Genomic DNA, 16,322 nt, shown 5'->3' with positions numbered 1-16,322 from the left:
TTTTAATAGAGGTGCATAGTTCTGTGGGAACACAGAAGAAACCATAATTGATTCTGCAGTTTCAAGGAGAACTTCACAGAGCAGAAGGCATTTGGGCAAGTCTTGGAGGATAAGCTAAGACTTCTCAAGGGAGGTAAGGGCACATAAGGCAGAGAACAGAATAAATAAAACCAGCAAATGAATAAAACTGCAGTATTTGTTGTTATTTCTTTTCATTCTGGGAGGAGACAGTTTAGGAATCCAGGGACATACAAGTATCTGGGAGGCTGCCCTGCTCAAGCAGGGACATCTCAGCATAGACCTGCTGCAAGCCAGTCTTTCAGGACTGCAGGATCAGGCCAACTCAATCTTAAAGGTATGACTTCCTAGGGAGCAAATTATTTGCAAACACTTTCATGGAAATGGGACAATGGACTCAGAATAACTGCAGGTTTTCCAGTCTGTCAGGATATGTGGTTTCTGGAGGAGGAGCCATATTCTAGAGAGAACCTAAGGGAAATGCCTCAAAGTTAGGTACTACAGGTGGTCCCAGTCTCCTCCCCATCCCTAAGAATGGAATGCTTCATTGTCTTTTTCCTGACCATTTGCTTTTCACTTTACTAAAATATGAGTTCACTCCGTTTATCAGTTTTCTAGGACTACCTTAACAAACTACCACAAACTTGGTGGCTTAAAACAACAGAAATCTATTCTCTCACAAGTAGTCTGAAATCAAGGTGTCAGCAGGGTCGGTTCCTTCTAGGGAGTCTGAGGGAGAATCTTTCTGTGCCTTTCTCCTAGCTTCTGGTTGTTTCCAGCAATCCTTGGCACTTGCAGATACAGCACTCCAGTCTCTGCCTCCACCTTCACATCTTCTCTGGGTCTCCCTCAAATCTCCCTCTCCTTTTTCTTATAAGGACACCAGTCACTGGATTTAGGGCCCACCCCCGGATGATCTCATCCCCAAATCCTAAACTTAATTACATCCGCAACAACCCTGTTTCCGATTAAGTTTATATTCACAGGTTCTGAGAGTTAGGACCTGGACAGATCTTTAGGGAGAGGGGCACTATTCAACCCACTGTGCACCCCTTCTTCATGGCACACATCCTGTGGCTTTGTGCTATGGATGTCTTCTGAGCACTTGTGTATGGGCTGCTTGACCTTGTCCAGAAACTGGATACTGGGACAGAAAAACATAGTATCTTAACTTCCATCGGGGCAGCTCCTTCATATATACCTATCTTGCTTTTTTACAATCCCTGTGGTTGTAATAGTCTCAGCTTTTTGTAAATTGGAACAGATTATATATAACTCTAACAGTTAAATGATAAATGTTGAGTTCTGATTACGTAGTTAATCAGTGGCTACAGAGTCCACCAGAGTCAAGAGACATGGGGAGGAAAGCCAACTCACAACATTTATTGTGGGTAAAGGGGTTAACCTGTATTTTCCTGCTAAATCTGAGATTATTTTTCTCAAAGAAGCACATTCAGAATAGATTTCTCATCACAAAATAGTGAATTGGTGAGGTTATGGATAAGTTAATTAGCTTCACAATATTTTTGTAATGTATACATAGATCAAAATATCACATCATCACATTGTACCACATAAATATACACAATTATTGTCAATTATAAATAAATTTTAAAAGATTTACAGCAACTTCTGTTTCACTTTCCTGTTAATCTCTTTAGCTCACTTTGCTTATATTCTCAAGACTCTAGGAATTCAGGATTATTTTTCCAAGAAAATTTGATTTCTTAGCTAATTACCATATGTCTTCCTAGAGCAAAATCACATGTTGGGAGTTGTAAGTAAAGCATACCCAACCTTAGCTAGATCTGATTCTCCCTCCAGCATGCCTGTAGTCAGCCAGCTGAGTGTAGCTGGAGAAAGACGCAACTAATGCTGACTGCCCTGGCTTCAGAGTCATGGTCACTAACCTCAGGTGGGTGTTTGGTGCTGCTTGGCCATCCTTCTCCACTTTCCTCATCTATTCCCGATCCTGAGTGACCATTGCACACCTTCTCATTTCTCTATCCTCCATCAGCCCCTCCTCCCCAGTTGTCAGATATTACCTGACTTCACCGTTCTGAAGAGAGTTTCTATATTCCACCACCCACCTGATTCTGTGCCATGCCCTCTGCCTTCTCTCTGTTACTACTGAATGGTCTGTGCCCCAAGGAAGCTCCCTCCGGTTGTGCACAGATCCCATTCCCTCTCACCTACTAAGGATAACATCTCCATAATTTTCCCTCTTTTCCCTGCATCATCAGTTTTTCCCTCTTGACTGGATTAATCCCAACCACATACAAACATGCTGCAGCATTTCCCATCCATGCATGCACACACACACACACAAAACCTCTCTTTTGACCCCCACACCCCCCTCTAGTTTCTGTTCTATTTCTCTACAACAAAGCTGTTTAAAAGGTTGGTCTAGATAGGCTGTCTGCCATTTCTCTTCCCTTCTGACCTCACTCTCTATCCTGAACCACACTTCCAAAACTGCTCCTGTCAAAGTCACCAGTGACCTCCAAGTTGCTAAATCCAATGATCAATCTTCAATCCTCACCTTACTTGACCTTTCTACTGCATTTGACATGGTTGGTCTCTTCCTTCTACTTAGTTTCCAGGATTCCACTCTCTCTTTTTCACTGGCCTCTCCTCAGTCTCCTTTACTGGTTCTCATCTCCTTGACCTCTAAATGTTGGTGTGCTATAGAGCTTGGTGACTGAGAACCTTCTCCTTCTAACTTCACTCACTCTTAGGGTGAAGTCAGGTAGTCTTATGCTTGGGTGCCATACCTATATCCCCTCAAGACTCACCTCTACACACAGAAGACTGTTTACTGGGAACACTTTTGATTCTCTGCCTGGGGGCCTTTTATTGGCCCAAGGAGCACTGGACTCTCCTGTGGTAAAGCTGGAAATATTGGAGAGTTAATGCCCCAGAGTAGTCCTCAGCTAAAGATGGATGGCAGTTTGGTGGATAATTATGCTAGCTTTCTGGTTCTTCAGTCAGGATAACTTTGAGGCCTATTCTACACTATCTCCCAGAGTTCCACAGTGAGACTAAATGTCAGCCGCCTGAAGAGGTAACTTACTTTATAATGCATCTTTTACTGACTTCCTTTTCCTGTCTCACTTCCCCACTTCTCTGCTAGTATTTCTTGGATTTTCCTCCAAATAAGCTATTTACACCCAAATCTTGTCAGGGTCTGCTTCTAGGAGAACCCAAGGTAAGACAAATACTATTTATATACCAATGACTCTCATGTTTGTATTTCTAGCCCAAACATCTCCCAAATTCTGGAATCAAATATTGTTTACTAAGGTGCCTGAAATGCTTCTAAATGCTTTACAAATACTCAGTTATTCAGTCCTCATACCAGCCCTATGATGTGGTCTCTATTGTTCCTATTTTACTGGTGAAGAATGTGAGGCACAGATGGGCGAGGCACGTTGCTCACTTTGACACAGCCGTTGTTGGAGGAGCCAGGATTCAAGCCTGGGCTCCATGCTCTGGGTCACAGTGCAACACTGCCTCCGTGAAAAGGGCTACATTTTAGAACCTGTGTTTTTGTGGGTGAGGAACATCAAGAGGGCTGGTGCATCCCAGAGGCTGATGAATACAGTATTCACAAAGAGTAACCATTTCACAGATTGATTTTAATTTTTGATAGAGTTTCTAGACTGGAAGATGGAGTGAAAACAGCACAATTGTGGTGTGGAATTGAACAAGGCATTTGGCAAAGTCCCTCGTGATTTGTTTTGGAAAACATGTAATAATGTGAACTGGATTCTAGATCAATTAGGTGAATTTATATCCATTTGAATGAGCATACCCAAAGAGTGCTGCTTAATGAATTTCCTTTCAACCTGTTAAGAGGCTTCTTGTGGCAGGTCACAGGACTTTATGTTGCCTCCTGTCCTATTTAAACTTTGTAGCGATGTCTTCAATAAAGGACATCATTGGAAAATCAATCTAATTTGAAGAAGATATTTGGAGTGGAGATGAGACAGGATAGTTAATATGCTAAAGGCGAGAATGGAGAAAATGAATTTAACAAGATGGAATTTCGTGGGTATGAGAAGTCCCTTACTCAGGTCTAGAAAAACAAACAACTGTCCAAGATCTGGGTGGGGGAGAGATGGCTTAACAGCATCACATGGGGGAAAAAAAGGCTCAGATGATTCCTTTGGCTAGAAGGTAGATATGAGTCAACAGCAAGTTGTGGCTACTAAACTAAACTAAACAAAGCAAAACAAAACCCTAAAGACATCTTAGCCTGGAAAAACAGGATTGTAGTGTCTAGGTCAAGGTGAAGGAACCCTTCTGTTTCTCCCCTATTTGTTAGTCCAGACCTGGGAAGCTGAGTGCTATTCAAGGTATTGCATCATAAAAGGACAGCAACAAACCACAGCTGTCCAGAGGAAAGGGACAGGAAGGTGCAAGGATGAAAACATCTTGTCTGAAGAATGTCTAAAGGAATACAGAAAGAAATTAGTTAGGGGATATAATATGTCTTTATTTATCAGAGCAGGGGTCACAGAAGCAGTTTATAGGAAAGAAATTACTTATAGTGCACCACTCCCTTCTGTAGAAAATGGACAGAACTTAATACTGAGTGTCTACTCTGTGCTAGAAAGTGATAACCATTTTACATGTGTTGTTCTATTGCATCTGAGACAGTCATTGATATGTTTCTATCACCTTAGCAGCATTCTTTTTTTTTTTTCTGTGTCTACTCTGTGCTAGAAAGTGATAACCATTTTACATGTGTTGTTCTATTGCATCTGAGATAGTCATTGATATGTTTCTATCACCTTAGCAGCATTCTTTTTTTTTTTTCTTTTTTTATTGAATCAAAAATTATCATACATATTTTGGGGGCTCAACACTGAGATATGTTGATCAAATCAATATTACTAGCATATATATTGTTACAAATCATAATTATACTTTATGCCTCTTGTCCAATCTCTCCTCATCCCACTCTCCCTCCCCCCTCCCTCCTTTAATTACCCTAGATTTCTTCTCTCCTTCTGAAAGAATAATGGTTACTCTGTTGATTTGTTGCCTAGATGATCTGTCCAGTGCTGAGAGGTGTGATCAGGTCCTCCAATATTATCATAGAACAGATGCTTCTGTCACTCTGAAATGGGCGTTGTGGAGAGAGACACCCTCTTCTTTTCTTTATCTCTCTGCTGGTGACTCTCCTTGTGTCAATGCACTCCAGGGGATGGAGGACCATCTGTGTGGTGGTTGCAGCATCTGGCAGCAGCATTCTAATACCTCTTATCCTTTTGGGGATCAAGCAAGGGGAAAGGATATGCTTGTTGATGTAAACACAGTGTTTTGATACTGCACTCCAGAGTTCAACTTTAAGATTAAGTGACCAACTTCAGAAGGAAAAGACCCTTTGTGCCCAGGGTCTGACACAGAAGTGTACCATTCACTCCTGTACTCACACCAGGATCAGACTGGGGTGATGTAGTGGGTGGACTTTGAGGAAAGAGGGTGAGTAACAGGCACCTACCTACTTCCACCTCAGCTATTGCTGACTGGTAGACCGAACAAGTGCTTTAGGGCTCTCCCTGTCAGCTAAGTCCCTACCATCAGAATAGTATGAAACAGCTACCCCCAGCCACTGTGTGTTTCAACACATCCCTTCCCACTGATTCCTTAGTGGGGCCTTACTCTCACTTACTCTATCTTGAGAGTCAGTTTATAAACAAGAACTTGAAGAAATTATTTGAAAAATATTAAGGGAACTATTAGAATTTTAGTCAATCTGTCTTGTGCTAGTCCATTCTTGCTACTATAACAAAATACCTTAGACTGGGTAATTTATAAACAATGGAAATTTATTTCTCACAGTTCTAAAGGCTGGGAAATCCAAGATTATGGGGCTAGCAGATTAAGTGGCTGGTGAGGGTGTCTTCTTGTGGAGTCCTCACATGGTAGAAAAGGGGTAAGAAGTTAACAGGTTCCTTCAAGCCCCTTTATAAGGGCACTAATCCCATTTGTGAGAGCTCTACCCAAAGGCCCCATCTCTTAATACATCACCTCGGGGTTAAATTTTAACATGTGAATTTTGGAGGGACACATACATTCAAACCATAGCATATGCCTACCAATGGAATATAAATCATATCACTATGTGTTCAAGACTCTCCAGATTCAGGCCAAATATATTTTTCAGGCTTTGTTTTCCCTTACATTCCTGCATGGGTTCTTCATTTCATCTAAATTGGATTTCTCATTCCTAGTAGCATACTGCCATGCCTTTTCCTGTTGTTTCCTGTACTTGAAATGACTTCTTTCTCTATTTTTTCAAATCCTAAGCATGTCAAGTTCCTTTTAATTATCCTCTTGTTCATGAAACCCTCTTTGACCAGCAACACCCACCCCCGTGGATGAGCTGTTTCCTTCCTTGAGCTCCCTAGCACATGGCTAAGACTTTCATATGGCACTTATGTTACTATTTTCTAGTCTCCAAAAGTGGTTCACATATTATGATATGCAGAGTTAATGTATTTGGTTCCCTATGTTTATAAAGACAGCACGCTTAGTAGTTTCACACTGCATAATGGCTTATTTTAACCCATTTCCTAAGTGGAAAAAACAAGTCAAAGAACTAGGAGGCAGCAACACATTGTGCTCTCCAACGCAAGTGTCACTGGTCATTTGAACTATCTGTAATCGGTAGTGCACAATGAGGAAACAGCTTATTTTTCTCCTACCTCACTGCCTTCAAACATACTACTGGCTCTGCCTTCTCTGTTCCTTGGAGATACCATGAGCAGATCCAATGGCTTTCAAATCACTTTTTCTTTACTTTTGGGCATGAAAACAATATGATTTTTCAGGTATTCAAAGGTATATCCAACTAAAAACTTCTAACTGTAATAATTTCAAAGTGTTTCCCCTCCCTCAGCTCAGAACTGATTTTTGATTGGAGGACTTAACAGTGGGAAGAAGGTGTGTGGTCAATTATTTCATTCTCTTTGCTCTTTGCTTTCTTCTCCCCCAGCTTGTCCTGGCTTGGACACCTGGAGCCACTCCTAATAGCCTGCTGGATTATCTCCTTGAAGCTTGAGAAAAATGATGCCTGCAGTAAATGTGGTAGAACTGGAAATTCTTTCACAGAGGAAGGGCTCAAAAAGCTCAGAGAGGTCAGCATGTTAAAATGACTTCTTGTGCAACACCAGAGAACCACTAGATGATTATGTTTCCCAGGAAGACCCAGAGGACCCTCTCTTCACTAAAGCAATAAAAAATAAAGCATTCATGAGGGAGGCACCAGCATCTTGACAAACTCTATGCTGTCTGTCCTCCATAGGCCAGGGTTGACAGTAGAAGATACTATGGGAAATGGGGCTCCCTGGTGTCAACAGGGATGATAGGATCTAGAATAGCCAGTTGACAGCATAAAATTGTCAGAGAGAAGGTAGGATTGGTGGACTTAGTTGGCTGTTTAATTGCCACAATAATCGTGTAGGAAGACAGATGGCTGCAATTATCCTAATGGGTAACAAGACCAGAGAGACAACCAGTGACCCTCAGGAATCTGTGGCAAAGATTAATAAGACACAATATCCTAGGAGCAAGACATATGTGCAGTCAATGAAGGTGTTGTTTGATTTATATATCCAAAAGAGATCTTAAGTGCATCAGCACCACAATAGAAAAGCATGATCTCTTGTCCAGTTTTAAGAAATGAGGCAGTATTGAGACTTAGAATACACTACTAAAGAGCCATGACCCCTGAGGAAGTTCCTTGCAACACTATAGCAAGTCGTTACAGTAGTTATTCACAATCCTTCCTCTAAAAGACCTACCGCCATTTACCAGAGTAACTTATACACTAAGGAGAGTAAATATTCAGGTACTTTTAGGGCTGTGTATATAAGCTGACATGAATACCAAGTGGTTCAAACTTACATCAGCCTCCTTATTACAGTAGGGATGTTTAGAGGCTAAATGTAGAATACTTAGCAACTGGAAAAACCCTCACATTGGTTTCCTATGGAGTGGGAAAAGCTAAGTAGAAACCCCTCAAAGGCCTTCCTGATCCACATCCCTGGGCAAAGATAGTAAGTTGAAAGCAACAAAACCTCCTTCAGCGATTTGTGTCACCCTCAAACACTTAAAAGATGCAGAAATGATACTCTCCATGAAAACTCATTCAGTTCACCAGTTTGGTCCTTGCTTAAACTAGATGGACGATGATAATGGACCTTGATCACCTGGACATTCTGGTCATTGTTCCACTATTTTGTTGACACCTCACCAATTGGACCTAGTAGCAGAAGGTGGCTAGAGCTCTGAATGCCTAAGTAAGATATGTGCATCTCAGGTGATGGGAGATAAACCCTACAAAGATTCAGGGGCCTCACACATCTGTAGAATTTTTAGAGATGCAATTTTTTTTCAGAAATAGAAGCTGAATATTCTGAATTACCTTACCAAAAAGCAGTTTGATGGATTAGCAGTGATCAAGCTTAACTGTGATTTTTGGGTTTTCGTTCAAGGCTAAAATTGAAATTTTTCTGAACAAGAACTACTCTCAACCACTATTATTTAACACTAATCAACTTTGGAAATTTTTTTGCTAATTTGTAGGTGTGACATGATATTAAGGGTTCTTATTTTATAGAATTACTAATGAAGAAAGGATATGATGTTTTCAATTTGCTTCAAAATAATCATGGGGAAGAATGGAAAGTGTGAGGATACAGATGAAATAGTATTGGACATAAAATAATACTAAAGCTGAATGATATGTACATTACATTCAATATACTAGCCTCTCTATTTTTTATATGTTTGAAAATTTCTATAGTAATAATTTAGGAAAAAAACAATATCCATTATTGTAGCTGACAAAGAAAGAAGTCACCTTATAGATACATTGGCCTGCAAAGACATCCTAAGAATCAAGAGATAACCAGAATAGTCATCCAAGTTTCCAAAGTTGCTCCAATACTTCAGGCAGCTGGGAGCCTGGGGGGCACTGCAAACTTTGGCTGTAGAGCTAATGAGTCACCTGGGAGTTAAATTAGAAGGTTAACTGGAATGGGTCACACAGATAATTTGGGGTGAGCTCTCAGTTGGTAGAAATATGGAGTCCACTGAACAAGGAATAAAAAAAAATTCTCTAGAAATCCTCTAGACTTTGGGAAATAAAGAACAAAACCCTTCTGGAATGGCCAAAGACCTAGCTGACTGACAACAGTGTGGTCAAGAGCCAAGAAGCCCACGAAGCAGATATGCAGGAATGCCAGATTTCCTGGGAGAAGTATGGGAAAGTAACTAATTCCCAAAAACTTTTACAAACTCAGAAAAGAGGGAAGAGGAGGTAAACTTTGGAAGGTACAGAAACTTGCCTCAGATCAAAGGAAGTCAAATTGCCTAAAACAAGGGCTCTTCTTTTATAAGCCACACAATCTTTTAATAATTTAATTTTAGTTTTTTTAAAAAAGAGAATAGCAAGTCTTCAGAAACAAAAATTTGCATTTTTATTTGAGGGGATTCCCAAAGCTTGAGGTCCATGTACCCAGATTAAGAACTGGATGAAAATCTGGCGTACAGATAGTTCATATGGAGAATAAATGGCAGGGAAGGTGAGAAGGGGATTGTAAGTGTGGCATGCCCATTTCAGGCAACAAGCACACAGCAATGTCTAGGATGACTTTCTGCTCTAGGAGCAGATATCTGAAACTGTAAAGTATCAGGTATGGGGAGATTTGCCTACTGGAGATATGTTGATGTTGTCACTGAAAGGTAGGAAATAGCTGCTTGGCTTGAGAAAGCCAAGTATTTGAAACTATATCTGACCTGAAAATACAGGTCAGCTCCTTCCCAATTGTAATTTTCACTCCATTCCCTACAATAACCATTAGTGACTTTTCAACATTCAGGTCAATTCAACCAACATTTTATGGACAATATATTGGGAAGTATGTGGGATGAAAAATATTCCTGAAACATGGACCCTAACAGAGGGGCACTCATCTCCGAGTGGAGAATTTAAATGGCCCTTGCAACAAGCTGACCCTGAATTCTTTGACCTTCAACTTTAATGTCCTTCTTCTTCATTCTTTTTCAGCTGCACATAACCATAGACACTCCTTTGGCCACTCGTCACTTAGTATTCGTCCATCATCAAGATCTCAAACTATGAAATTCTTTTAGACCACGAACTTATTATTCTGTCTTTCTTATACCTGATAACTTTTTCTTTATCTTCATCATGAACCCCAGACGCCTTGAATGCTTATATACAAGTCTTCCAGCTGTGTTGTGGTTTGACATATCTCCTTGCTAGCAGACATCATGGACATGTGAGGTGACCACGGACCACCAGGTGGCAGCAGAGTCCCAACTAAGCTGTCCACCAGGTTGGGCACCAAGTAAGGTAAGGTTATTGATATTTATAATGGGAGCTTAAAGTTTGAAGGGGCAAGACAATAGTGGAATTAAAGAAAAGATAGAGAATAGAGGGAGATTAGTCAGCTGCGGACAAGATTATGAATCTCAATCAAGCGTAGACCAGAGAAGTGGCTAGAACCAAGCAATGTGGCAGATGACAGGGTACTCGGTTTCACTGTGATTATTTCATACCAATACACACAGGTAGTCTTCCCCTTGCTTCAAAACATTTCCTGCCCAACTACCCTGAAGGATTTTCTATTTGAGGGTCACTTAGTTAATGCCAACAACACTCCTAGAATCCTTTGCTCTTAACTGCCTTGCTGATCCCCAGAGCTAAAGTCAACCCTCTTTCTCCTTCTGGGCATCCAGGTGCTCCTGCAGAAAGTTACAAAAGTCTTCACATTGACTCAACTTAGTTTCCTGCCCAACTACCCTGAAGGATTTTCTATTTGAGGGTCACTTAGTTAATGCCAACAACCCTCCTAGAATCCTTTGCTCTTAACTGCCTTGCTGATCCCCAGAGCTAAAGTCAACCCTCTTGTCTTTCTCCTTCTGGGCATCCAGGTGCTCCTGCAGAAAGTTACAAAAGTCTTCACATTGACTCAACTTAAATTAATAATATGTAACCTCAGTGGTGACCTCAAGGCTGCTCTACCTTCCTTCTTTTCATCCTTAATTAACTCTTTGGAGCATTTCTCACAGACGTAATTCTAAGCCTTCCCCACACTCCCTGAAACCCCTTACCACATCTCAGCTCTGGCAACCACAGCAGATGACCACACATCCTCCTTTATCTGGAGGGCTGGGACCATCCATCCTGTCTTCCTCTGAAGCCCCTTTCTTCTGTTGACAATACAGGAGCTAGAATCCTACAAGGTGAATTTATAGAGTTGAATGGGGAAGACATCAGAAATTCTATGCTCTTCAATGGAAAGTAACAAAAATATATATCTTGTATTTTACCCTGAATCAACTTACTCCAAAAGATAAGTTACAAAGGTTAAAGACTAGAGTGTTTCCTAAATCATAGGAAGAGCCTGGGGTGGCAACTTTTACCAATTTCATCTGGAAAGACAATGCTTTCAAACTATTCACTAAGTAATTAACAAACTAACATAAAATATACTCTAGTCTTCCAAATTTCATCTGACCTTATCATATCCCAATGATTTGTGATTCATTTATTCAGTAATTCATTTAATAAATACTGACTTTAGAGCCAAGACTCATAGTCACTACACATACTGCCAAATACAGAATCGTGATGATGAATGACTTTTATGGCAGATAATGAAAAAGAAAGATCATTCATCTGCAATTTATCAGAATCTCCTTCCAGCACTATCAAAAGAGAATCCACTCACCAGCCAGCAGGCATAGGCCAGTGTGTTCAGTTGTTACTGATCAGTCCGGGTGGTAAGTACCTTGGGCTTAATTTACTTATTATAATCACTCTCTGGCATTCGAATTGCTTTCAAAGGCTTTCTATCTACTGAAAAGATAATTTATGGCCAGCAGACATACAGATGTTCCACTATGCTTGATGGGTATATCTCTCAGAACAGTGATGTAAATTAAAATTCTACCATATAGATCAATTTTTTATGAAATAGATTATAACAGGTCATCCTCAAGATTATTCCTGAATGAACTAACAAAAATGAATTTTTAAAATAAATTTTTTTATTTGCAACACTGTAGACTGGACCTTGGTCTCATAATGATCCTACCAGTGTGCTGACATCCTGTAAGATTCGGCTTGAGACTTCTGTCTCTATCTTAAAGCTACCAGTATTAAAGAAACATCCATTTTAAACTGTGTTAGTTAAATCTAGTTAACTTAATCTTCAAATTTAATATTAATAAATTAGCTAACACATTAATTTACTAATAAATTAATAAAAAATGAATTTAATTAGTTGAATCTCTACTGTCTCCATTAATTGAGGATATTTACCAAAAACAATCAGGTGTAACTTAGGAATATAACAACTATGTAAAATACTTGGAGGGCTTTCGTTAGGAATAGGATAAGACTTGTTCTGTGCTGTCACAGCATACAGAATTGAGACCTACAGGTGGAAGACATAGGAAGGCACATTTTAGCTCATCGTAAGAAGACTTTTCTACTCACAGCATTTTTCTAAATAGTAGTTGGGAAGTGAATTCCCAGTTATTAGAGGTGTTTGAACATTAGCCAGACTGTGATGTTGAAGATGTGGAAGAATTTCAGTGCCTCTAAGCCCCACCAGCCTTGATAGTCTATGATTCTAGACTGGCTGGCACAGGCTGCACCTCCTAAATCAGCCACATCCTTTCTACTGCAGCCCAAAGCCCACAGCTGAATGTTACCTTGGCTGCCAGTCCTGGCTTGCCTCTTGCACAGAAGCAAGGCAGGGCTCCAGGGACACAAACCTATTAGTTTATCAGACCTTGAAGAGCAAGGTCTTGCAGCTATGAGTGTGCTGCTTGTTATCTGGTGAATTCAAAATAGATGACATTGTGTGGCTGATAGTTAGGATGAAGCAAGTATTTAAAAATACCACTCTGGGTGCTTGGTTTACAGCTTAGAAGTAGAACGGAATTAAGTTGCAAAACAGTAGAACACAACAATTAACAGCAGGATTTTCTGCCTTAGAATATTAACTATTCATTTGTAAATAAATGAAGCACGGCTGAACGACAGAAGCTGCACCTTCAGTTTTGGAATCAGAGAAGAGGAAAGGAACAGAAAGATTTATTTTCCTGAGATTACTTTTTTCCTCTGAGAGCTCAAGCAGATACTAAAGAAATGGGTGCAAGGTTTCTGGGGCCTTTAAGACTAGCTACAAATTGTTGCCACAAAAGTAGGGAGTGTAGAATCCAGAGAGAGTTTCTTCTGGAGCTACATAATCTGAGAGGCAAGCAGAAGAGAGGAAACTTTATTTTGGCAGCTGTGGAAATATTAATACTTTAGGAAGAGTTGTGGCTTCTAACTTCACCAATTTGTTAACCTGTTGCTGCACTTTTAAGAAAATACTTGGTATGTGATTTATTCTGAAGAATATGTGGGTGATGTGCATGTTACTTTTTTACAATAACTAACACCATGAAAAGAGGTTCTTAAGAGAAGGAATGAGCTGGGGCTTGTGGATAGTTTTGATTCTCACAAACTTGGTCCCCTGTAAGATTCCACAGCCCTTGTCTTGGCAGGAGAGAGTGACAACAATATGTCTTGAACAGACAGAAGGCAAAAGCCCCAAATCCAAAGACAGGTTGAGGAAGGTGCATATGCAGTGTCATGTTGTCGGAAACCCAGCCAACAACTTAACAATTGATAAGACTGTATTTGGGTGTGGTAGCGCAAAGTGCGGAGAACCAACCCACGCAGAAGTCAATAGAGCTTATTCAAAGAAAGGAAATCTCACAACTGTCTCAGAAGATGTCTAGAGACTGAAGTTTGTAATGTTACCAAGACGATAAAAATCCTAATTCTGGGTGATTTTTTTTTTTAACAGAAACCAAAAGGTAGCCTCCATGTATTTATTGAGTGTTGAGTTCCAGGAGAAATAAGAATAATCAGTAAATATTCACTGTTTATAAAAATATTTTTTAAATTATTCTAAACCTTACTAATTGCTATATAAAGGAAGGCCATTGTCTTTCTGTAACCACAAGGAGTGCCTTGGGATCTTGACAAAACTCTGTGTAGTTTGAAAAACATTAATTACCTTCTTACACTGTAGGAATGGATACTGTTTTTCTGTCCCTCTTAACTTCATCTTGCCATTTTTATACACTAATTGTCTGAAAACTACTCAGACCAACTTCAGAACTCACTCTGACTCATTCGTATTTCTTACCAGTTAGCAACTTTCCCATTTTTACAATCATAAAGGAAGAAGACGCTTATATTATTCTGTTATATTATTCTTATAACAGAATACCTGAAACTGGGTAATTTGTAAAGAAATGAAATACAGTTGGGAGATTGGGATGTCTTAAGACCCAGGAAACACATCCGATGAGGAACTTCTAGGTAGTGACTCTTCAGAGACACAGGGTGTCACATGGCAAGAACGGCCTGAGCAAGCCATCTAACTTTCTTTCTTGCTCTCCTTATAAAACCATCATAACCGTGCCCATGACAACGCATTACTCCATCAATGGATAATCCATTCAGGAGGGCTCAGTCCTCATAATCTAATTGCTTCTCAAAGGCCATATCTTTCAATTACCATAATTGGATTTTCCACCCTCTTAACACTGTTACAATGGAGGCCAAGTTTCCAATACGTGAACTTTTGGGTGACACATTTAACCCATAGCAACCCTTTTATTTGGTGATTTTAAAATATTCAACATAAAACAAAATGGAATTTAAAAAAGAATATGAGAGCATATTCCCTAAATCATTTCTTTTCAGTTCTGTTGAAAATCTAGTTTGCCTTTCTTGTTTTCCTGATTAGCTCAATAATGATTTTTCTTTTGAGATGTCAGAAAAAATCTGCAGAAAAAAATTGCAAAAGTAGTACAAAGAAGAACTTTTCTTCTGAGTAATTTGATAGTAATTGGCTGACATGATACCTCATCACCCTTGAATACATTAGTGTGTAATTCTTACAAACAAGTACTTATATCTACTTTGAGACTAGGCAAATATCCTATTCCTCATCAAATATTTATCCACTGTTTTAAGCATCCATTGAGGTTTCTCGAATGGATTAATTATCGATGTGATGCCCAAAATGGTGATTTTCTAATTTCATCATTTCTTCTATATTTATTAGTTAACAATATACTGTGAGGAAAAGTTTTCTATTCTTCTCATATATATTCATTTCAGTGTGTTCTCATGGATTTCTTTTTTATTCAACGGGCTATTCATTAGTGTTATTATTAATTTTTCTTTTCTAATTGAGCTGACTTTTGTGTCCTTTAAGTAGGACCCCATCATTCATTGAGCACCTTACTTTCTGGTGGAAAAAGCTGTTCAAGAATCATCTTTCAATGATTCAACTCTGCAACAAGCTATTTCTCCAAGTTATCCTAGTTGCCTTTAATGGAGAATGGTACATCTATATCCACAGTTACACAAATCCTTACATCTATATTTATTTCTGTACTGATCTATTTTGAAAACTAAGAGTGTATACTAATTCTTATCCAATTCCACAGTGTTCATTCTAGTTTTGTACCTTTTCATAACCTTCTCGTATAGTGAGAAATCTGGCTCCTTGGACCGGGGTCTCTTCCCGCTCGGTTTTGTCGGCCTCTGGCTCAGGGAGGCCCGACAGCTCTTGTCCAAAAAACAGCAAAAAATATGCTGTAAAAGGTACTAAAATATAATGCTTTTTCCTTTTATACACAGTCTCTCTCTCGAGTTGTTGATAGTGGTGTTTGTTTGCTACTTAATGTCATTTTAAGTAAAGAAAAATGAAAATTTTAAATTATTAGCATGAGTTATAATGTTTGTCTTTATATCGTACAATACTGGTGTTAAATTATATTAGTCCGTTCCTGTCGCTTGTAACAAAATACTTGAAACTGGATGATTTATAAAGAAAACAAAATTTATTACTTACAATTTCTGAGGCTGGGAAGTCCAAAACCCATCTGGTGGTGGTGATAGTGACCCAAGGGTCTCACATTGCAAGATGATGGAAGCACAGAGAACAGAGAGAGTGAGAAAGTCATACTCTCCTCTTCTTTTAAAGTCCTCAGAACCATGCCCTGACCACCATTTTTAATCCATTCACTACTGCATGGTCCTACAATCTACTCACCTCTTCAAGGCACCACCTTACAATTACGGTAATAGGATTTCCCACCCTCTTAACAGTCACAGTGGGGGCTAAGTTTCTAATACATAAAGCTTGGGGGCACAATTCAAGCTTCAGTGGGTTTTGGGGGAT

Source organism: Galeopterus variegatus, unplaced genomic scaffold (genome assembly GCF_000696425.1).
Source record: "Galeopterus variegatus unplaced genomic scaffold, G_variegatus-3.0.2 Scaffold3561, whole genome shotgun sequence".
NCBI lineage: Eukaryota > Metazoa > Chordata > Mammalia > Dermoptera > Cynocephalidae > Galeopterus > Galeopterus variegatus.
This window is presented reverse-complemented; position numbering follows the sequence as displayed.